The 23,098-nt window shown below is 39.1% G+C and overlaps 1 long non-coding RNA gene across 1 annotated transcript; it reads left to right on the top strand.

Moving 5' to 3' along the window:
• Window positions 1-906: 906 nt before the first annotated feature.
• LOC122071637 lies at window positions 907-22,012 on the top strand. Its single transcript, XR_006138232.1, has 3 exons — window positions 907-1,415; window positions 4,194-4,318; window positions 21,963-22,012. It is a non-coding gene; the product is annotated as an uncharacterized LOC122071637 (long non-coding RNA).
• The last annotated feature ends 1,086 nt before the right edge of the window (window positions 22,013-23,098 follow it).

Here is a 23,098-nt window from a genome sequence, read left to right as displayed (position 1 = left end):
ACTTTCAATGGCATATCATTTTATAGACACAGAGAAGAAAAAAAAAAGAAGTTGAAGATCCTCGAAAGTAACTAGTCATTGTTAGTTGATGTCTTCAACTTCAATGTTCCCAAAAGAATGAGAATTGTTTCTAAATTGGAAAGTTAGATTGGATTTAATTGTTCATAAAAGCATGGGAGATTTGAATTTAATTGTAAACAATCAGTTTTAGTTCATTATTAATATCATGATAAACCCATATTTTTGCTCTCGGATTTTTATAGAGCAATCATATTAAACACGTAGCATATCATGTGATACGCATTTTATTGTCTTGGGTTTTTAAGAAGTATTATTACTAGATGATTCGTTTAATTACCGTAAATATCCGTTCTTGTATTATTGTCGTTCCTGAATTTATTAACTATGCTATATATGGTAAAGCACCAAAAACTAAGTGCATCAAAAACAAATCGAAACCGAATCAACCCATTTACATTAAAATTGTGAAAACGTTTAATAAATGGTTTGGTTTTGATTTAAAAAATTGAGACTGTTTAATCAAATCATTTAAATCAAATCAAACTATTTAAACTAATGATAAACCGTTTAATATAACCCAAAGCTGACCCATGTGGGCCCTTAGTGATCCCCTTTGGCTCTTCTCCTTGCCTCAATGGGGTCCTGTGACCCACTAGTGGGGACGTTGCACCCCGAACGAAGAAAAAATGGGCTCTATAGAGCCCAAAACTAGTTAGCACGTTGAGAGCAGAGATTAGTAATTGGATATTGATTTGAATTGGCTTGAATCAATCTGATTGAACATATTTACCTCTATTTTCTTTTAGAATATCAGATTTTTTTTTTTTTTAATTTTTTCCCCTTTATCTCTATGTATTAATCCACCGATATGGCATTGGCTAGAAATCAATATGGAGCTCTTCTCAATATCAATACAAATCGGTCAATTTGCCGATCCCATACCGATTCCTCAAATCATCGTCATGGCCAGGGGCACGCTCCCGGCGAAAAAAAGAAAAGAAAAAACGCATTACCATTCCAGATATATCATAAAACAAGAAAAACCCCCATCGCTTAAGGTTTTTCACTTTCAGTTAACCATCGAGGCAGTGAGGAGCGAGACCGACCTGCGACACCCCACTCCGAATCCCAACTCCCAACTCCCCCGCCCCTCCCTCTACACCTCTACACCTCTCGCCTCTCGCCTCTCACCTCCCGCCTTCTTTGCTCATTCTTACAAAAACCCACTTCGCTGCTTCTCCTCACATCGTATTTTCATTCACAGAAACACCTTCTCCTGTTACCCATCTCGAAGAAGACGGAAAAGCCGTAGACGAAATCAGCGCAGAAAACCCAATTGAGAGAGAGAGAGAGATTCTAACAATGCAACATTCATGAAAGAATAATACACTGCTGTAAGTCACTCTTACCTGTTTCCTTTGCTTTGTCTTCTTTTGCGCTGATTGTTATCTCAGTGTTTCATTCTGTTTTTGCTCTGAGGATTAGGTCTGTGGGTATCTGACCGAGTAACTGAACGTTATTGCAGCAGTTTGCCTTTATTGTTTTAGATTCAAATTGCCTATTGTTCACTTATATTTCTATGTTTCTCGCTTTGTCAAACTGTTTCACTTGCTGTGGCATTCTGCATACTAACTGCTTCTCTCATGATATTATTATCCGGGTCAGTAATCCAAATTTGCCTTCTTGCAACCAGAGTTTATTTTTGGGCTTTGATCAAAATGACCAGCTGGTTTTAAGGACTTGATTTATGCTTTTGTCTTCTAACAGTGAACGAGAAACTACTTTATTCTACTGTTTGAATGGTTTACATTATTCTATTGCTATAATTCTTCGAGGTTCCTGCCTGGTCATTTCGTGATTTATCTGTTGGATTACTTAACTAGAGATCCAATGTTTGGTTGTCTATCAAATTAATTTAGTTCCATTCGTCAATAAACCAGTGTGGAGACCCGCCAACTAGTTATGTGCTCTGTTATTTGATGTGAAAAATATTCTCAGGTGGAAGTGCTTTTGGTGTTTGAAAATGATTCTCCTATGATTTTGACTGATATATATTTTTCAGCAAAACGCAAGAAGCAATTCTATATGAAGGAATTGCAATAGTGGGGGTCATTGTGACATTCCTCGTTTTCTTTTGAAATGCCTATGGTTTGTATATTATGCATACAATAATTGAATAACGATTGATAATGCTTCACATGTATACTACAAATACTGAAAATAACATCCTATTTTTTTGGGGGGTTGGGGTAAACGAATAGTTCCCAAATCTGAATCTGAATCTGAATTTTATTTTGCCCTTTTTTGACTGATTTATTAAATTGAAAATGAATCGTTCCGAATAATTCTTCATACGAATAATTCCTGAATCCGAATTAAATAACAATGAGCACAACTCGCTCATGCGCTCTCTCTCTATTGCTTCAATATAAAAGTAACTGAAAAAGAGTGCCATCTGTAACACTGCAAGATGAGTAGTGACATTATTGACATAGGTCCTATCTGTAACATTGCTAGATGAGTAATGCAACAATTACTTATAAGCAAGCTTTTCGTCACAGCTTTTGTAACAGTCAGAAACAGAAAGGTGAGATTTCCAGCGTTGCATACCTTCCGAACAGCCAAAGGAGAACCATTAACAAGCATGTAGACCATTACTGAGCGCTGAAGGTAATTGCTGAAAGAAGGGGCTCTCCAATCAAGGCAAAAATTAACCAGATGAGAGACTGACAAAGAGTGGCGGCGAGTCACTCAGATTGTCCAAGAGAGATGTTCGAGAGATGTAGAAAATTCTATAGTTAACACTGTTATATTTAAATTCGAGGACGTCCTTTTTCATCTCTATGTTCAGGATGAAGAAGAGAGAGTGGAGGAAAACTAGAAAAGAAATCGCCAAAGTCTTGGGAAATTTACAGTGTTAGATGGCTCTTGTTGCTTACATTGCTAATTTTAAAATTTAAAACCCAAATGACATATTTACCTTAATTTTGGGTTACAATTCTATTATAATTATGGGAAAAAGATTGCCATGCTGCCAGAGTGCAATTTCCTTCTCACTTGTTTTTTTCTCTCTCTCTCTTTCTCATGCTCTGAATATGGGTCCCATATGAATGATAACTTTTTGAAGACAACAAGTGATGTGGCGTGCAGATTCCTTCCTACATGGGAAGTGTGGGAAACCCTCTCCTTATAAGCATAGAAATATTTAAGAGATCATAAATTAAGTTAGAGATTTAATTGTGGGAGAGGGTGATGTAGATATAGTTGCACTTACCTGGTTGGACCAGCAGGATCGACTGTGGAAGCGAAGGGCCAAGAAGAACCGGTTTAGCCCAAGTTTTTGGTCCAACAAGGGCTGGTAGTAGTTAGTCTTATATTATGTCTTTTATTTCTCACGTTTGTCTTTGGGTAGGATACGTAGGATTTTCTCATGTTTGTCTTTAGGTAGGATAAGTAGGAGTTTATTTCAGTTTTAGAGTCTAAGTAGGAGTAGTCTTATTATTTCCCTTTAAATACTTGCACAAATTCAATGTTTAATTTTTAGAGTGATTTTAATTTTAGAATTAGTGAATTTGTACGTGGTGTGTGATCCCTTCCCCCTCTTGTACGATTTTCCCTCTTCTCTCTAAGGCTACTCCATCAGAGTGTTTCCCATGCGATGAGTGTAAGAAGGAATCTGCACTCATGCTACCAATGTAAGAAAAGATCTTGCACGCCAAACCAATGAGAGGATCTGGAGAATGGTATCACCCATTGGGAGTCTAGTTTGTTACTTTTAGATGGACCCATTTAATGCCGTAGAAATTCCTAAGTATTTGCCGACTTTACCTCAGCCGACCTTGAATCAATTCCCGCAGGGTATGCCATCTCTGCTTCTACTTGATGAGTTTCACTTCTTACACTCGTATCGCACTGTCAACTCAAAAAACTAATTACTAGCTAACAACAAGAATAGAGGAATAACAAAAGAGCAGAGGACCAGTTTCAGAGACTTCACTTTCATTGCATTGCCGCTGTTGGAGTTAAAGCGGTTGCAGCTGGTTTTCATTTCTTATCTCTCTCTCCCTCTATATATATATATATATATAACTATGCATTAAATATGAACGTTTATTTTTGAATATGTTTTTTTGGTTGATTGTTTCTTAAATTCGATCGACTTGAATGAGTAGGATTTGAAGGTGGGCTAGGAATGACAACTCGAATCGCTCCGGGCGTTGGAGCGAACCTCCTAGGTCAACACTCGGCTGAGAGGAATCAAGATGCCACTGCTTATGTTGGCAACCTCGACCCCCAGGTTTTGCTTCTTGCAATCCTAACCCTTGTTCATTATTCCCCCCCCCCCCCCCCCCCTTTCCATTCTTTTATAAGTCCAATTCACTCAGTGACTATCTGTTTAATATCTATGTGTTTTACTATCTTTTCGATGTTATTGGGTATATCTGAATGCTGAATCTTCATTTATTATGTGGAGGTAATCCCAAGTTTGGTCTTGAAGATTGTGGCTCTGATGCCAAAACTAGGGTTTTTGTACTACAGTGGGGGGGGGCACGGGATTTGAGTCGGTACTTGGAGATTTGTACTTGAGTTCTTTTATGTCTTCAGGAGAACTAGCTATTGGTCTAATTCAAGCTTTGCATTGTGCTTCTATAATTACCTTCTTTACCATTTATTCTGAACTTCTTGGAGGATTCATATTTAAGCAAGAATTGAAGGAAATGGAGCAGAAAATGTTCTAAAATCATTTGATCAGAATTCATGCTTGTCAAATACATGTCTAGCTGGCCAGAAGTCCACACTGTTGTACTGTAGAAGGTTTTTAGGGGCTTTTATTGTTTGCCCATTTTAGGCATATATGCTGGACAACAATCCATTTATCTGCATTGTTTTCCTTGTTCATCAGAAGAGGGTTTGATGTCTACTTGTTTTGATTCAATCTGCTGTGAACTCCTCCATGATCAAACCTCCATATCTTTTTTCTCTTTGTTTTTCTAAATTTGTTACAAATGAGCTTGTTAAGAAATGAGGAAAGAGGTCTACAATGGCAACCCTACAGGCTCGATAAGAATCTTAGGGGTTTGAGATAAAACATAGTTTCAGAAAACATGAAATGCTCTGTGTCACTGTCTGAAAACCAAGGTTCTAGATTTTGGCAGGGGGCCCCATTTCATCCCCTGTGGAAACCAAAATATTTCAATGAAATGGGGGTGAAATCTGGTAAAAAAATGCCTTTTTGGTGGCCTAAACAGTGGAATTTTCCCTTGAAACTTCAGGGAGTCCTTATTTAAGCATGAATACACATGTTTGAATCATTAGATGCTCTAAAAGGAAAAAAAAGGTAGTAATTTGGCTTTGGACCCGATTTTTCTAATGTATAACATAGCCTCTTGTATACTTTCCCTTAGGATAAGACCATACGACATTCAATCAAACTAATAGAAATATGCGGTAGGATTGAAGAACGAATAAAATTAGCAAGTATATATCAAAGTATGAAACAGTTTAACATTACAATCATATATAAATTGCTTCACAGACATGTGTCGTTGTAGACAATAAGTAGTAATTGCGAAATGTTTATGACATTCATTATTCCAAGTTAGACAACCTCAATGTCAATACCACATAGACTTCCTGGGAGTAAGGATGTAAAAACCAAACCGAAACCATTTACTGAAATTGAACCAATCCGTTAACAACGAAACTGTGAAACCGTTTAATAAATGGTTCTGGTTTCAAAATCGAGATCGTTTAGTTAAACAATTTAAACCGAATTGAACCTGTTAAACTAATACCGTTAAACCGTTTAACATATACATGATAAGTTTAAGCCATTTAATGTTAAGTTTGTAGACTTTTAAATAAAAAATTAAGTTTATGTCAAACTATTATTAAAAGAAAGCATATAATAATAAATAATTCGATTCAATGTTAAGTTTACGTCCATTTCAATAAAAAAAATTAAAAGTAAAGAAGCCCTTTCGAATAAAAAAATTAGAAACCCTAAGAACCCGTTTAAACCGAAACCATTTATAAATGATTTTGATTTTAATATTCAAACCATTTGTTAAACATTTTCGTTTTGGTTTTGGTTTTGCCTAAAAGTTCTTGTGCTGAACCAAACTGAACCGTTGATACCAAAATCGAACCGATTAACACCCGTACCGAGGAGAGTCAAAACTTAAAAGCATCACTAGTAGCTTTGGACCAAAGGAATGAATGTTTGGACTATGTGAAGAATCTCTCATATTCTATCACAATAGCCCTATTGATGGAATCATCAACATTTGTGAGCTAACCCAACCTAAGTTATGGATCATCGGGTTGTAAAGATGATAGTTCATATATGGATCCACTGTAACTGCTTGGCAGAGTGGGATATATGGTTGGGCCTCGGGTATAAGAAGATACTCTTCACAAAGGATTACCCAGTTTGTGACTGAGCCTCATATTCAATGGGGAATGAAGAGCCACAATTATACTGGCCATATCACCATAGTTGTCAAGGCGTCACCTAGGCAACGACTAGGCATCCAGGCAGTTTGCTTGGGGCCTAGGCGACAACCGCCTTGTTGCACTGCATGTCGCCTTGTGTTTCGGCACTTATTTATCCAAATATCATTCAAGTAAATGTTTTTTTATATTATTTATTTATTTAAGATATTATTCATAAATAAGCAAATACCCCCTATTTGAATCCAATAAAAATAGTTTAAAAATCAAATTCTAAAAGGATAAAAAGTCAACCCCCAAGTCCAAGAGCAAAAAGTTGGATTTTGGTTATAGGGGCGATTTTCAACTTTTAAATGCTTGGGTTTTTCTCAATTATGAAAATTTTATAAATTCTATCATGTTAAAACATTGCTAAAAGCCAAAAGTTTAGTAAAATAATATTTTGTTTTGATATTCATAAAATTATTTTTATTCAGGCGATTTTAACAGTATTCGCGCACTTAAAAATAAGTTTGACGAGAGCATAACTTTGTCATTGCAACTCAGATTTAAGTAATCTTAGACTTGTTAGAAAGCTAGTTTTATGTTATAACTAATACAAAAAGTCTCATGTAAAAATAAAATCATTTGGCCAGTCAAACTTATTATAGAATAAGAGCATTTCTCTAAATGTTGATTTTTTATAACTTAATATGACTTAATGTTAATTTTTTATGATTTGATGTGGCTAAATGTTGATTTTTAATGACTTGATATGGCTTAATTTTGATTTTTATGATACAAGGTATATATAACTCACTAAATAATGTTAGAAAACAGGAAAAATAAAAAATAACACTTGTTCGCCTTGTTCGCCTTAGGGCGCGTGCCTTCTCGCTTAAGCGCTTAGATAACTCTCCACCGCCTTGGTTCGCCTTGGCGCCGTGACAACTATGCATATCACTATACCCACCATATCCACGATCGTCAGAATTGGAGCTACGGTGGGCAAAGGAGGGTTCAGGCCATTGCCCATACCCTCTATATCTACTACCCTCCACAAGACTAGTCTCCAAGAGTGTGATACAGGCTTGTAATTGGAGAGTCTAGATCCATCCTATCTTCCTCTTCCTTTGGTTTGAATTTACAGTGCAGACCTCTCAGGTAGCCTCCAACAAAGGGCATGTGCACTTTGTTCGGCATATTGTGTGGTGTGGTCAAACTGAGTCTCCCCTCCTTAAAGAATTGGTGGCAATGTGGCTTGAATCAAATGTCTTCCAGCAAGGCTTAAAATGAGTCATCTTTGAGAATCTGTCCACCACTGTAGACATCACCCCCTCCCCCTCCCCCCCCCCCCACCCCCACCCCACCCCCCACCCCCCACCCCCTCCTTTTTTTTCTCCTTTAAAGGCTATGCAGCCTCTTTGAGGGATGGTTGAATCTTGGACTAACAGAAAAGGATTCTGAATCTTGTTCTTCCCCTCCTATTGGGTTTCTCTCTCTTTAATTCTTCTTCTGTAATTCCCAAACTCTGCTACTACATTTTCTGTCTTTTTTGTTCTTTCCCCTATTCTTGTGGTTTTCCCTTCCCCACAATTTCTCCACCCTATCATTTTGGTATCAGAGCCCAAACCTGGTGAATCTCTCTCTCTGCTTCTTCTTTCCCTGCGTGACTGAAGCTTTCCTCCCCACCCTCTTGCGAGAACTCTCCCTCTCAGTCTCTCTTCCCTTCCTCTCATCTTTCTTCTCCCATCTAACTTCTCTTATCTTGTTCCCTTCCCTGTTCTGGAAACTCCAAGCTAAAATTCCAAAATAACCATATACAACTACCTTATCCTCGGTAATTAACATCCATTGAACCCCTTTATCCACACGATTGCAACAACCAATCGTTCCATCTTATCCCGAATTGGATTGGAGAACAACTCTGGAGATGCTGCAACAGTAATGTCATATGACTTTGACATTCCACTCAACCTTATTGAAGAGGAGGACGTGCGGTTTCAAGATTTCATCCTTTCCTCTCGTGAATTACCGAAGCTTTTGTACGGCATGGATGAGCATCACATGGACTGGGTTCCCGGGTTTATCCAAACTCGAGCTCGAGTTCTTTTTCAAGCAGGGGAGAGTTTATGCAGGACATTTGGGGGGCTGCTCCTACTAGCACTAGCCCTAGCCCTAGCCCTAGTCCAGGCCCTATTAGATGCCCCAGGAGATACCATCTCAGGCACATGCCCAGGCCGGAGACCTACCAGCACTGCATTTATTTTTTTAGTTCAGTTATTGCGGTGTAAGTTTTATTTCAGTTTATTTTACAGGAGCAGTTTCTTTTTTTCTTGCATGTAATTCAGCTTTCATTTTTGTGGTTGTGTGGTGGCCAGTTATAACCATCCCACAACAAGTATGTAGACATTCCCCCCCAAACCCACCCACATGGTTGTAATCCCCTCCTTTTGTTCTTCTGTTTGTTTTCATTAAAAAGGCTACTGCAGCCTCTTCGGCTTTTGAGGGATTGTTGAATTATGGAATGAAAAAAGGATTCTGAATCTTCTTCTCCCTGCCTCCCTTATACCTGGTTTCTCTCTAATTCTTCTTTAATTCCCAAATTCTGCTACTACATTTTCTGTCATTTTTGTTCTTTCCCCTATTCTTGTAGTTTTCCCTTCCCCACGATTTCTCCACCCTGTCAGTTTCTTTGTTCTCTCTTTCTCCCTTCCTTTCCCTCCCCTGCAATACCCAATTCTGTACAGATCAGTTCCTTCCTGCCATAGACATTGCTGAAGGCCATCTATCATCTGGGTTTTCTTTCCTACAGGTAACTGATATTAATTATATTCTGTTAGTTGAAAATCAACTTCTGATCTGTGTCTGTTATTCTGTTCTGGTTATGTCTCTCAGATTTCTGATTTGTTAACTAACCTGTTCTTCCGTTATGTTCTCTGTAAAACTTTAGATCAGTTTATGAATTTCTTATCTTAAAACTCAATTTCTGGTTTCATTCCTTTCGTTTCACAAATCTGTAATATTAGTTATTGTTTAATCTGTTATGTAAATCAGATCTGACTATTTTAATTTCATGTTTTGTTTTGACTTATACAAACCTTTTTCTGTTTATTTATTTATTTATCATTATTAGGATCTGCTAACAGTATAGCATATTACATTACATCCTTGGGCCTTTTTTGCATCTAAAATCATATCTTTTTGGATATTAGACATTATAAGCCATACAAGTCCAGTTTTAACTGTCCATGAGGTAACCATTTTGTTTGACCAACCTAAAATTTACCAGAGTGAGCTGCTCCCTACCATGCCCCATTTTCTTAACTGATAATTGCAAAACAATTTTATGCTAGAAAGCAAAGTTAATATGAATATTGTCCAAATTAGCTTAAAAAATTTCTTCATTGGGTGGACATTCATTCTCTCAGTGAATGCCTCGAGGTTGAAATGGTATAAATATAAATGTTATTCACTTAGTTTCTTCTTTTAAGTCAAAGAACCAAAAGGATGGTCAAAGGGTTCATAGTTGTCATGGTGTGATGGGGTAGCCTTAGGGAAGAAAGGGGAAATCGCATAAAGAGGGGGAAGGGGATCATACACAATGCACAAATTCAACTAATTCTAAAATAAAATCCACTCCATCTAAAACATTGAGTATATGCAAGTATTTAAAAGAAAATAATAAGACTCCTACTTTGACTCTTAACACTGAAATAGACTCCTACTTCTCTATCTCATACGTATCCTACCCAAAACAATCTAGAGAAAATAAAGAACTTAATATTAAACTAAACTACTTCCAACCCGTGTTGGACCAAAAACCTGGGTTGGACCGGTTCTTCTTGGCTCTTAGCTTCTAAAGCCGATCATGTTGGTCCAACCAAGTAAGTGCAACTGTATTTTCATCGACTCTTCTTTGAAAAGAACTCGACTTCGTCGAGTTTGGATGAGGTCCAAGAATGCCATCAAAGTCGATGCGCTTGATGAGAAAAGTACCAACTGTCCTCTTGAGTTTGAGAGTGGGAAGATCCTTTGCTGAAAGGAACTTCATCTCAACGCCACCATGCTGAAAAGAGTATGTATTCTCATATTCACAGTGCTTGGCTTTCTTGTTGAACAACCATGGGCACCCCCATAAGAATGTGACAAAATTTCAGAGAGAGAACATCACACTGAACCTGATCAATCAACCCACCAGTGGAATACGTGAGCAAACACCTTTCATGATTTTTCAAGTCATTGTTGTTCACCCATCCAACCTTGTAGGGATTCGAATAAGGCTCAGTTTTCAGACCCAACTTGCAAACATCTTCAGCAACAACATTGGTACAATTACCGGGGTCAATCACCATATTACACAAGCTATCGTTTCATCGCACCCTGGTCTGAAAGGTACTGTTACAGCTCCAATCGTCCTACTCGGGAATCTTTTGTGTAATCAAAAGAGGACGGATCACATAGAATGGTTGAGGCTCTCCATGACTATCACCATCATTAATTGTATTAGTCTCACGATCACATTCAGCCTCCAAATTTGCTGTTCCTGTTTTTGATTGTTCTTCTGGTAAATAGGGTATAAAATTGTCCTTGTCAATGTATGCTAACAACCGGTTAGGACATTGATTAGCTCGATGCCCGTGTCCCTTGTATTGAAAACATTGAATAGCCTCATTTGGAAATACTAAGTTCCTGTCATAACCACACTGAGGTGAGGAGTATGGATGATTAGACTGTGACAATGACATGTCTAAATCGCGTTAAGGTGGAGAATACGGCCAATTGGGTCGTGAAGATGCCATAGATGAAGCACTAAACTGTGGTCTGCTGATTGACTTTTCCTGTGGATATCACTGTGGCTGAACAAGGGCCTCTAGGAAAGCATCTGTAAATGGCATCGGATTGTATGGGCATATCAGACTTTTCTCAAGCTGATATGCTACTTGTACAACATCTTCCATTGTAGGCAGTCGGCTATAGGCATGGGCAACACTAAGTTGAGGGTGCAAACCATTGCAAAATTGTGCCACCAATACTTTTTCATCCCACTCAAAATCAGAACGAGTGGCCAAAGAATAAAATCTAGCAACATACTCTTCAACGGTTAAATTCTCCTGTTTCAATTGTGCAAACCTGAGATGCATGCGTTGCTTGTAATCAGAGGGCAAGAATCTCTGGTTCATGAATTTATGCCTTTCTACTCAAGTAGTGACTAAAACAATGCCTTGGGCTTGGTTCTATTGCTGTTGCTTGATCCACCAGACTCGGGCTGTGCCTTTTAGTTTGACCTCTACAAATAGGATCTTTCGGGCCTCAGTCAACCCGTACCATCTAAAGAACGTCTCTAAACTATGAATCCAATCAATGTACAATTCTGGATTGTTGTCTTTATAAAAATCAAGGACATCCAATCTTGCTGCTCTTTCTGTTCCATCATCATATCTACCAGTTCCATATGGTGGTGGAGGTGGTGGTGGTGGTGGTGGTGGTGGTGGTGGTGGCGGTGGCGGTGGCGGTGGTGGTGGTGGTAGTGGTAGTGATGGATCCTGTGGAGTGGTATTAGAAGAATCCCCAGATTGAATGTGACTCTTTCCTCTATCTGCTGCCACCAAAGGATCAATAGAAGTTTGCATGGATCTTATAGAAACTTGCATAGATTCCATCATTGTCTTAAGGGAAGTAACATTGGTAGTGAGAGCTTCAAATTTTCCATCATTTTCTCCCTTGTAGGAGTTCAGCTATTGAAGAACTTCACTATTGGCTATCATGGTGGAGATAAGCAAGATTACATTCAAGTATGAATGCAAAATAGTAAATAATAGAGTTTCAAAGAGCAATGGCATGAGGGAAAATAACCCTGGTCTTCTTTTTTTTTTTTTACAGGGATGGCAGAATTGCAAGTACTTGAAATTCAATTAAACCACAAAGGGGTATCATGTGTGGGGCAGGGGTATAATTGGGAACAATGAAAAATTTATGGGATAAAGGAATTAAAGGATAAAGACAGGGCAAAGTCAGAAAATAAAAAAACTAGAGAAAGTAAAAAAGAGAAAAGGCTGGCCGTGGGGTTTGTGTTACCGACAAAAAGAGAAGAGTCCTTCTGGAGATGGAAGCCTTAGTAAGGAGGAATCGAAGGGGAAACAGCAGTGACCAGTCGGCTTCAACTGAGGGAAGATGTCGAGAACATGTATGTCTCTGCCTCTCTTCTTCTCGTCTTCCTGCTTCTTCTTCTTCTTCTTCCGATTTTTGTTCTTTCTTTTGTTTTTGCTTCTTCTGTCTTCTTTTTGTTTTTGCTTCTTCTGTCTTTTTTTTTTTTTTTCTTCTTCGATTTAGACATGTCTTCACGGCCTAATCATTTATACTCCTCACCTCAGCGTGGTTATGATAGGAACTTAATATTTCTAAAGGAGGTTATTTAATGTTTTCAATGCAAGGGATACGGGCATCGAGCTAATCAATTTCCTAACCGGTTTTTAGCATACATTGAAAAGGACAATTTTATATCCTATGTACCAGAAGAGTAATAAAAAACAGGAACAGTAAATCTGGAGGCTGAATGTGATCGTGAGCCTAATGAGATTAATGATGGTGATAGTCATGGTGAGCCTCAACCATACTATGTGATCTTTCCTATTTTGACTACATAGAAGATTCTCGACGAGGACGATTGGAGCTATAACAATATCTTTCAGACCAGGGTGCGATGCAATGATAGCTTGTGTAATATGGTGATTGACCCCGGCAGTTGTACTAATGTTGTTTCTGAAGATGTTTGCAAATTGGGTATGAAAACTGAGCCACATTCGAACCCCCACAAGGTTGGGTGGGTGAACAACAATAATTTGGAAATTCATGAAAGGTGTTTGCTCGCGTATTCCATTGGTAGACTAATTGATCAGGTTCAGTGTGATGTTCTCCCTCTGAAAGTTTGTCACATTCTTCTGGGAGCGCCCAAGGTTGTTCGACAAGAAAGCCAAGCACTGTGGATATGAGAATACATATTCTTTTCAGCATGGTGGTGTTGAGATAAAGTTCCTTCCAACAAAGGATCTTTCCCCCTCTCAAACTCAAGAGGACATTTGGTACTTTTCTCATCAAGCCATCAACTCTGATGGCATTCTTTGACCTCATCCAAACTCGACGGAATCGAGTTCTTTTCAGAGGTGGAGAGTTGATGCAGATACAGTTTGCACTCACTTGGTTGGACCAGCATGACCGGCTTTGGAAGCCAAGAGCCAAGAAGAACTGATCCAGCCCAGGTTTTTGGTCCAACAAGGGTTGGAAGTAGTTTAGTTTAATATTAAGTATTTTATTTTCTCAGGTTTGTTTTGGGTAGGACACGTATGAGATAGAGAAGTAGGAGTCTGTTTCAGTGTTAGAGTCTAAGTAGGAGTCTTATTATTTTCTTTTAAATACTTGCATATACTTAATGTTTTAGACTGAGTGAATTTTATTTTAGAATTAGTTGAATTTGTGCATTGTGTATGATCCCCTTCCCCCTCTTTATGCGATTTCTCCTTTCTTCCCTAAGGCTACCCCATCAATTTGGTATCAGAGCACTTAGGCCCTTCCATCAATTTGGTATCAGTTCCCTACTTTTCTGATTTCTCCTCTTCCCCAAGGCCTTCCCATCAATTTGGTATCAGAGCCGAAGGATCCCTTGCTTTACTGAAACACAACTCCCTTTACCTCCCACGTTTGTTAATAGAGAAGCTCGATGAAGCTCAACGACATTGCACGGATATCAAATCCCTAGCACACTCTACCTTCAACTATATGATTTCAGCCGTTGAACAACATGTATACGAACTGAAAGATGAACTATTAGTGGTAGAAGATGAGAAGACACTGTTAGAAGTTGAAGATCAACTTGTGGAAAAATTTAAATTGGTTGATCTCTTCAGTGAACCGATTGATTTTATTTTTTTGAGTCACTACACTTATGAACTTCGCGTCGTGGATTTCATAGCATTCGATCATGGTTTTGATGGTGACTTCATACAGGCAAAGATGGATATTGATCAATTGGTGTTGATTCTCCCATTTTACTCTTTATATAATGGAGCTAATGTACTTTAATTGGACAGATTTGAAGAATGATGAATTGAGTTAATGTTTGGGAGCCTTCGGGCTGTGAGTGATTCTTCTCCTCCCCCTTCTTTGTGCGATTTCTCTCCCTCCCTGGTTGGATTTGCAATATCTAATTGTGTGATCCCTACCTCTCCTGCTATTCTGATTTCCCCTCTCTTTCCTATGACTTGGGTTAGGTTATGTATGTGTTGGGTCTTTGATCCCATGGGTTTTCTTTGTTAGTTACCTACTCCATGTTGGAGTTCTAGCATAGTCTTATTTGGAGTCCAACCCTTATTATGTAATGTCTAGTCCTACTTGGAGTCTACCTCCTAGTTTGGTTATGACTGCTAGTCTGCCCTCTTTATATAGAGGATTTAATGTACTTTAACTGAACATATTTAAAGAATAATGAATTGAGTTAATGTTTGAGAGCCTTAGGGCTGTGTGTGATTCCCCTTCCCCATTTCTTTTATGTGATTTTTCCCTCTTTGGTTGGATTTATGCAATATCTAATTGTGTGATCTTTTTCTTTCCATTCTCTCCCTTGCAACTTTGAGAACCATATCAGGGAATTCTTCCCTACCCATAAGGCTTTCTCCATTAAATTTAGGAATTTGAGAAGGGAAAGGAAGGGATCACAATTACATATTACACAAATCTAACCAAGGTGGGCGAAATTTCATAAAGAAAGGGGGAAGGAGAATCACATCATGCAACACCACTCGAAGACGAGCACTTTGAAAATTAGCCGAACGACGCTTCAAGCTCCCCACATCTGTCTTGGCTAAAATTCCCAACAGATATGTTTCTTACCTATTGCCTATACAATTTCAACACATTTAAATTTAAGTTTGCGTATCGGCTTCTAGTGTTTTGTGGCTCTTAGTCATCAGGAATCATATACCTACATGCACTTGATCAATATGAGAGTGATTTGACCAAAATTCACAAATATTGAGGTTTATACAAGGAGGACGGAGGAGATATCTCCCCCCTCCTTGTTGCCTTCTAACCAGCCACCTTCCTCCTTGTTGCCTCATCTTCTTGCTCCTTACCACCTTCTAACCAGCCACCTTCCCCTACTACCTCATCGCTTGCATCGAATTTCTTTGTATTTTTGCTCCACTCAACATTGTTTAGCTAGTGTTAATTCGTAGACCCTAGTTTATTGTGTGGTTTGTACCATTATTTTTCTTTGTATTTCTGCTTCACAACATTGTTTAGCTATTTGTTTATGGTGGTTGACTCTAACTGAATTTAACATTATAATTCCTTTGCTACATCATTGGTAGACTTAAAGTGTGCGATATTTATTTCGCTCGTTTAGGGGTGAGAATATTTGTTCTATTATGCTAGTAGCCCTATTCCCATGCTATAATATTCTGTCTATACTTACCCCTCTCTTGCGTATTTCTTATCAGAGATAGTTTGGAACAAACATGTTCTTCAAATTGCCTATCGGACGGACCAAGATAAGAAATAAGTAAGAGAGGGTTAAGTATAGACAGAATATTATAGTTTAAATAGAACAAATATTCTCACCCCTAAACGAGCGAAGTAAATATCACACACTTTAAGTCTACCATGATGTAGCAAAGGAATTATAATGTTAATTCAGTTAGAGTCAACCACTATAAACAAATAACTAAACAATGTTGTGAAGCAAAAATACAAAGAAAAATAATGGTTCAAACCACACAATCTGGGTAAAAGGTGGCAAGGAGCAAGGAGCAAGGAGCAAGGAGCAAGGAGCAAGGAGATGAGGCAACAAGGAGGAAGGTGGCTGGTTAGAAGGCAACAAGGAGGGAGGAGATACTGGTTAGAAGGTGGCAAGGGCAAGGAGCAAGGAGCAAGGAGCAAGGAGCAAGGAGATGAGGCAACAAGGAGGAAGCTGGCTGGTTAGAAGGCAACAAGGAGGGAGGAGATATCTCCTCCGTCTTTGTATAAACTTCAATATTTGTGAATTTTGGCCGAATCACTCTCATATTGATCAAGTGCGTGTAAGTATATGATTCCTGTCGACTAAGAGCCACAAAACACTAGAAGCCGATATGCAAACTTAAATTTAAATGTGTTAAAATTGTATAGGCAATAGATAAGAGACATATCTATTGGGATTTTTAACTAAGATAGATGTGGGGAGCTTGAAGCATCGTTCGACTAATTTTCAAAGTGCTCGTCTTCGGGTAGTGTTGCAGGGTGTGATTCTCCTTCCCCTTTATGAAATTTCTCCCACTCTGGTTAGATTTGTGCAATATCTAATTGTGTGATCCCTTCCTTTCCCTTCTCAAATTCCTAAATCTGATGGAGAAAGCCTTAGGGGTAGGGAAGAATTCCTTGAGATGGGTCTCAAAGTTGTAGGGGAGAGAAGGGAAAGGAAGGGATCACACAATTAGGTATTGCACAAATCCTACTAGGGAGGGAAAAATCACATAAAAGAAAGGGGGAAGGGGAATCACACACTGCCATAAGGCTCTTAAACATTAACTCAATTCATCATTCTTTAAATATGTTCAATTAAAGTACATTAAATCCTCTATATAAAGAGGACAGACTAGCAGTCATAATCTAACTAAGAGGTAGACTCCAAGTAGGACTAGAGATTACATAATTAAGGGTTGGACTCCAAATAGGACTATGCTAGAACTCCAACATGGAGTAGGTAACTAACAAAGAAAACCCATGGGATCAAAGGCCCAACACATACATAACCCAACCCAAACCTTAGGAAAGAGGGGAAATCAGAATAGCAGGGGAGGAAGGGATCACACAATTAGATATTGCACAAATCCAACCAGGGAGGGAGAGAAATCGCATAAAGAAGGGGGAGGGGAAGAATCACTCACAGCTCGAAGGCTCCCAAACATTAACTCAATTCATCATTTTTCAAATCTGTCCAATTAAAGTACATTAGCTCCTTTATATAAAGAGTAGAACGGGAGAATCAACACCAATTGATCAATATCCATCTTTGCCTGTATGAAGTCACCATCAAAACCATGATCGAATGCTATAAAATCCAAGATGCGAAGTTCATAGGTGAAGTAGTGGTTTGGAAAAGTAAAATCGATCGGTTCACTGAAGAGATCAACTGATTTAAATTTTTCTACAAGTTGATCTTTAACTTCTAATAGTGTTATGTCATCTTATACCATTGGTTGTTCATCTTTTGGTTGAGATCACATAGTTGAAGGTAGAGTGTGCTAGGGATTTGATGTCCATGCAATGTCGTTGAGTTTCATCGAGCTTCTCTATTATCAACCATGGGAGGTGAAAGGAGTTGTGTTTTAGTAGAGTATCCTTCGGCTCTGATACTAAATTGATGGGAGGGCCTTAGGGAAGAGGGGAAATTAGAATAGCAGGGAACTAATACCAAATTGATGGAAGGGCCTAAGTGCTCATTTTGTATCTCATACGTATCCTACCCGAAACAAACTTGAGAAAATAAAAGACTTAATATTAAACTAAACTACTTCCAACCCTTGTTGGACTAAAAACATGGGCTGGACCGGTTCTTCTTGGCTCTTGGCTTCCAAAGCCAGTCATGTTGGTCCAACCAGGTAAATGCAGCTGTATCTACATCATGGTGTCTAGGCGACACAAGGCGTTGGAGGGGACCTAGACGCAAGGTGACATCAACAAGGTGCCTAGATGCCTAGATGTCACCTTGTCAACTATGAAAGGGATAATATATTTTTGTTAGTGATAACTTGAGGCCATTTTAGTGTCTAAAAGTGGTAATAGAAGGTTTCCTTTGTTATTTTTTGTGTGAAATGATCTTCTTTACCTTACACTAGGGGTGTCAATCCTGAGCCCGCACAGGTAGGCTTGACCGAGCCCAAATCGCTTAAGGCCCGATTTGAACCGGCCCGTTTAATTAACATGTTTATTAAACGGGCATTTACGGCTACTAGCCCGTCGGGCGCCCGATTGGCCCGACTCACTTAAGAAGCCTGCTTAAACAGAGCCATTTAGCCTGATTGACCCGACCCCCTTCAAAACGGCCTAAATACCTATTTTACCACTACAATATGATTAGGACAGTAGATCTGTGGTGGTTGTTGATACATGAGACGATAGAATTGTCAGCTTCTGCAATTGAGTAGATGAGAAGGCTTTGAACTTGGAAAATATTTTTGTAGTGGCGGAGCATGGTCATGGCTCTCTCGCTAACACAGGAATCAGGTGTACAGGTTCACAGGTGAAGCCTTTATTGGATGGAGATGGGTCTGCATTCTTCTGTTGGTCCTCTATTTCTGTCGTAACTATCAATGAACACCACACAACCATGGCTGAACCTGGATCATAGCTACCATCATAGATAATGAGATGTTCTACCTTTTTTTTTTTTTTTTTTTAAAGGATGTTCTACCCCTTAATTAGTGATTTTGAGCTATAACTTGATTAGGACAGTAGGCTAAAAGGTTCATATCCGATACCCACTTGTAAAGAAATTGTAAACAACAAACTGGATTGGGTTTACTTTTCAGTTTCTTCTATCCTCAATTGATGGCCTCATTTCTGACCTTCATTTCGATAAATATGAGCAAGGTTATTAAAATCAGAACCGGGTGGAATCGAGCTCTTCCGTGCAAAATCAGTCCCAAAATCCTTAGAATGGGTTTTTACTATGTTCAAATGGAAGGTTTTTGGATATTTAATCCACTTAAACAAGGATTTTAAGATAGACACGTTTAGAACCCGATTATAGCTTGTTTAGACTTAGGTAGTTCTGTAGCCCGTTTAAGGCCCATTTAAGGTAGCCCGATTAAAGCCCGACATTGACCGTCCAGATTACAAACAGCACCATGCCCCCCAAACCTAGGCCCGTTTAGCTAAATGGACGTTCACAATGCAAGGGTTTCAAATGTGCAAGCCCGATTTGGCCCGGCCCGACCGGTTGACACCCCTACCTTACACGCATACACATGGGGGCACGCTCACTTGCTCACACGTGTGCATGTGGGGTGTCCTTTCATTCACTTTCTGTAATCTTGAACACCATCGACTGGTCTCGATGGAGGTTTAGTACTATAACCGCTTTTGGGTTGGGTCTTGATGGAGCTTATGCTCCCCAAGTAGGGTTGGATGAAGCTAGTAAAGTACAATTTTGGGAAGATATGGATGGGCTAGTGCAAAGCTTTCGACATGATGAAAAGATTATCTTAGGAGGGGATTTCAACGGACATGTTGGGAAGGATCGACGAGGATGTGAAGATGTACATGGAGGATTTGGTGTTGGAGAGAGGAACAAGGAGGGGATTTCAGTTTTAGACTTTGTGGTAGCCTATGATTAACCTATTTTGAACACATTTTTTGAAAAGCGAGAGGAACACCTTGAGTACCTATAGAAGTGGACATCATTACAGCCAAATTGATCTCTTTCTTACCAGAAGGTCCTATAAATTGTTGTGTAAAGATTGTAAGGGTATCTTGGGGGAGAGCTTAACATCGCAGCATAGATTGGTGGCCTTGGATATGCAGTTTTGCTCATAGATTTGTAAGACAAAGAAACCGGTCTACCCTAAGATTAGTGAGAAAGGCGCTCGTAAGGGTAAGATCCACTCGGGTTGTCTCCATTTAAAAGCTTGGAAAAATAATCACCCCATCTCGTTATGATGTCTTCATCCCTATCAAACACTATACCACCTTTATCCTTGATACACTTGACATGCTCAGGATCTTTGCTCTTCATGTCTCGCAACGTAGCTGTCTTATATATAGCTTTTTCCCCAGCTTTAGTGTTGTCCCTTCTCACTGGGACAACACTAGACATAGATATATAAGAAGGATTGGAGTTTCTGAGGTTAAAGATGCTTTAAGAAAGATGAAGTCTGGAAAGACTCCAGGCCTAGATGACGTCCCTATAGAAGTTTGGAAGAGTTTAGGACTTGGTGGCATATCTTGGCTAACTAACCTTCTTAACAACATTATGAGTACAAGGAAGATGCCTGATGAGTGGAGAAGAAGCTTTGTAACACCCATTTACAAAAATAAAGGTGATATCCAGGATTGCAATAACTACAGAGGTATAAAACTTATTAGCCACATGATGAAGCTTTGGAAGAAAGTTATTGAAGTGCACTTAAGAAGAGAATCGGGTGTCTCGGATAACCAATTTGGTTTTATGCCAAGGAGATCATCAACTGAAGCTATATCCCTTCTTAGAAGACTCCTGGAAACCTTTAGAGCTAGTGATAAGGACCTCCATATGGTCTTTATCGACTTGGAAAAGGCCTACGACAATTTCCTAGAGATTTAATATGGCATGTCCTAGATAAGAGAAAGGTGTCGATCAAATATGTGGAAATAATTAAAGATATGTATAATGACGTGGTAACAAATGTGAGAACGAAAGGTGGCCAAGGCTACGAGTTCTCTATTTCTATTGGGCTATAGCAAGGGTCAGCCCTGAGCCCCTATCTGTTTGTGCTTGTTTTGGATGAGTTGAAAAAAGATATACAAGGTGAGGTCCTTTGGTTTATGCTTTTTGTGGATGATATTGTTTTATTGGATGACACAAAATCATGACTCAATGCTAAACTAGAGCGATGGAGATCTACCTTGGAAACAAGAGGCCTTAAGATAAGCAAATCAAAGACAGAATATGTGATGTGTAACTTTAGCCACTCCATGAGAGATAATAACGAGGTGACTATTGAAGGAAGAGAGGTTAAACAAAGTAACTATTTTAGATATTTGGGATCCATCACTAATAAAGAAGGCAATATAGAGGATGATGTATCTCATAGGATTAAAGTGGGATAGACGAAGTGGAGGAATGCGTCTGGAGTCTTGTGTGACAAACGCGTGCTGGTAAAACTTAAGGAAAAATTCTATTGGACAGTCGTGCCCCCAACTATGATGTACAGGTCGGAATGTTGGGCCGTTAAGAAGCATCATATTGATAAGCTAGGGATAGCAGAAATGAGAATGCTAAGATGGATGTGTGGGAAAACTAGAAAGGATAAAGTTAGGAATGAACAAATTAGAGCGGATCTGGGGGTTGCCCCAATTCCTGACAAGCTTCGAGAATGTCGTTTGAGGTGGTTCGGACATGTTCAGCGAAGGCCATTGATGCACCGGTAAGGAGGAGTGACTTGATTCAGATAGAAGGATCAAATGACCATAGGAGAGGTTGTAAGGAAAGACATGCACAAATTAGGCCTTATCCCAAGTATGGTTTTGAATAGAGCAGATTGGAGGGCTAGGATCCAGGTAGCGGACCTGCTTTAATTGTGTTCTACTTTGTTTGTGATTACTAATCTGTCTCCTTTAATGCCTTTTATTTTCTCTTTTTTTGGTTTTGCTTAGATCCATGTAGCTGACCCCGTTAAGTTGGGACAAGGCTTTGTTGTTGTTGTATTACTCTATTGAACTTCTTCTTTTAAAGTTGATTTCTAATTTGCTTCTTATTTGATGTTGTCCTTTTTCAGGTCACTGAGGAATTACTATGGGAATTGTTTGTTCAAGCAGGCCCTGTTGGTAGGTTTCATTGTTACATTATTATAACTTACATGCTTACCTATTTGAGTAGTCGCTCGATAACTATTATGAATGATTTTATAACTGCTTATCCCAAAAGCTCGAGCAATGTACATCAGCACCCCCTTGCGCACGTGCAATTGCGTGTGACAACAACACATGACACAATGGGAACAAGGCTTAGGGAGATAACAACACGCTACCACGTGCAAAGCTCGAGCTGTTAGGAAGGGCTTACAATAATGTATATCAACACCCCTGCATGTGAAAAACCTAAACATGGAGCTTTGCACGTGACACCAACACATGATACTAAGGGAATAGGGTGTAGGGACACAACAACACGCTCCCAAACTCCCACGCACCTCTGCACGTGCTAGGGATCAAACACCCAACCTCCTGACTTTGATACCATGTAGTTGATCTGAACAAAGAATAAGTTAAGAGTAGAGAAAAGCAATGAAGAAAAGAGAAGATATAGAAGAGGGAAGAAAAGTGATTGATTAGGGAGAAAACCCTCTACTGATCTGATATATTAGCTAGTGTATACCCTGTAATGACAATAATACCCTCTCTTAATGGACTACTGATCCAATACTCTGCGCAATTTGATTCGGTACATCACCAATATGGTTCAATACAACTCTACTAAATAGGTTAATGATCTAGTACTTCTCACCAACACTCCCCCCCTGAGGTGGAGCATAGACATCTCCCATGCCTAGCTTGAAACACATAATTTAGTATGAACCACGACTGATAGCCTTAATGAAAATATCACCCAACTGATCTGAAGGACGAACATAAAGAGTAGATATAACTTTCTTCATATCTACATCCCTCACGAAAATGAAAATCTACTTCAATAGTTCAATATGTTTGGTTCACTCATGAAATTACTAGCAATATATAAACTTGGTTATCATAAACATAGTTGTCGAGGCAAGTAGATGACGCAAGGCGTTGGTGATGTAGAATGATTCTAGGGGCAGCATTACACCAGCTGCAAGAATCGAGACAAGGATGGTCCATCATGATGTAGATCCGCACTTTGGGAGGGCCTATCATAGGAAGAAAGGCCCAACGA

Source organism: Macadamia integrifolia, unplaced genomic scaffold (assembly GCF_013358625.1).
Source record: "Macadamia integrifolia cultivar HAES 741 unplaced genomic scaffold, SCU_Mint_v3 scaffold_3A, whole genome shotgun sequence".
In the NCBI taxonomy this organism is placed as follows: domain Eukaryota; kingdom Viridiplantae; phylum Streptophyta; class Magnoliopsida; order Proteales; family Proteaceae; genus Macadamia; species Macadamia integrifolia.
This window is presented reverse-complemented; position numbering and strand designations above follow the sequence as displayed.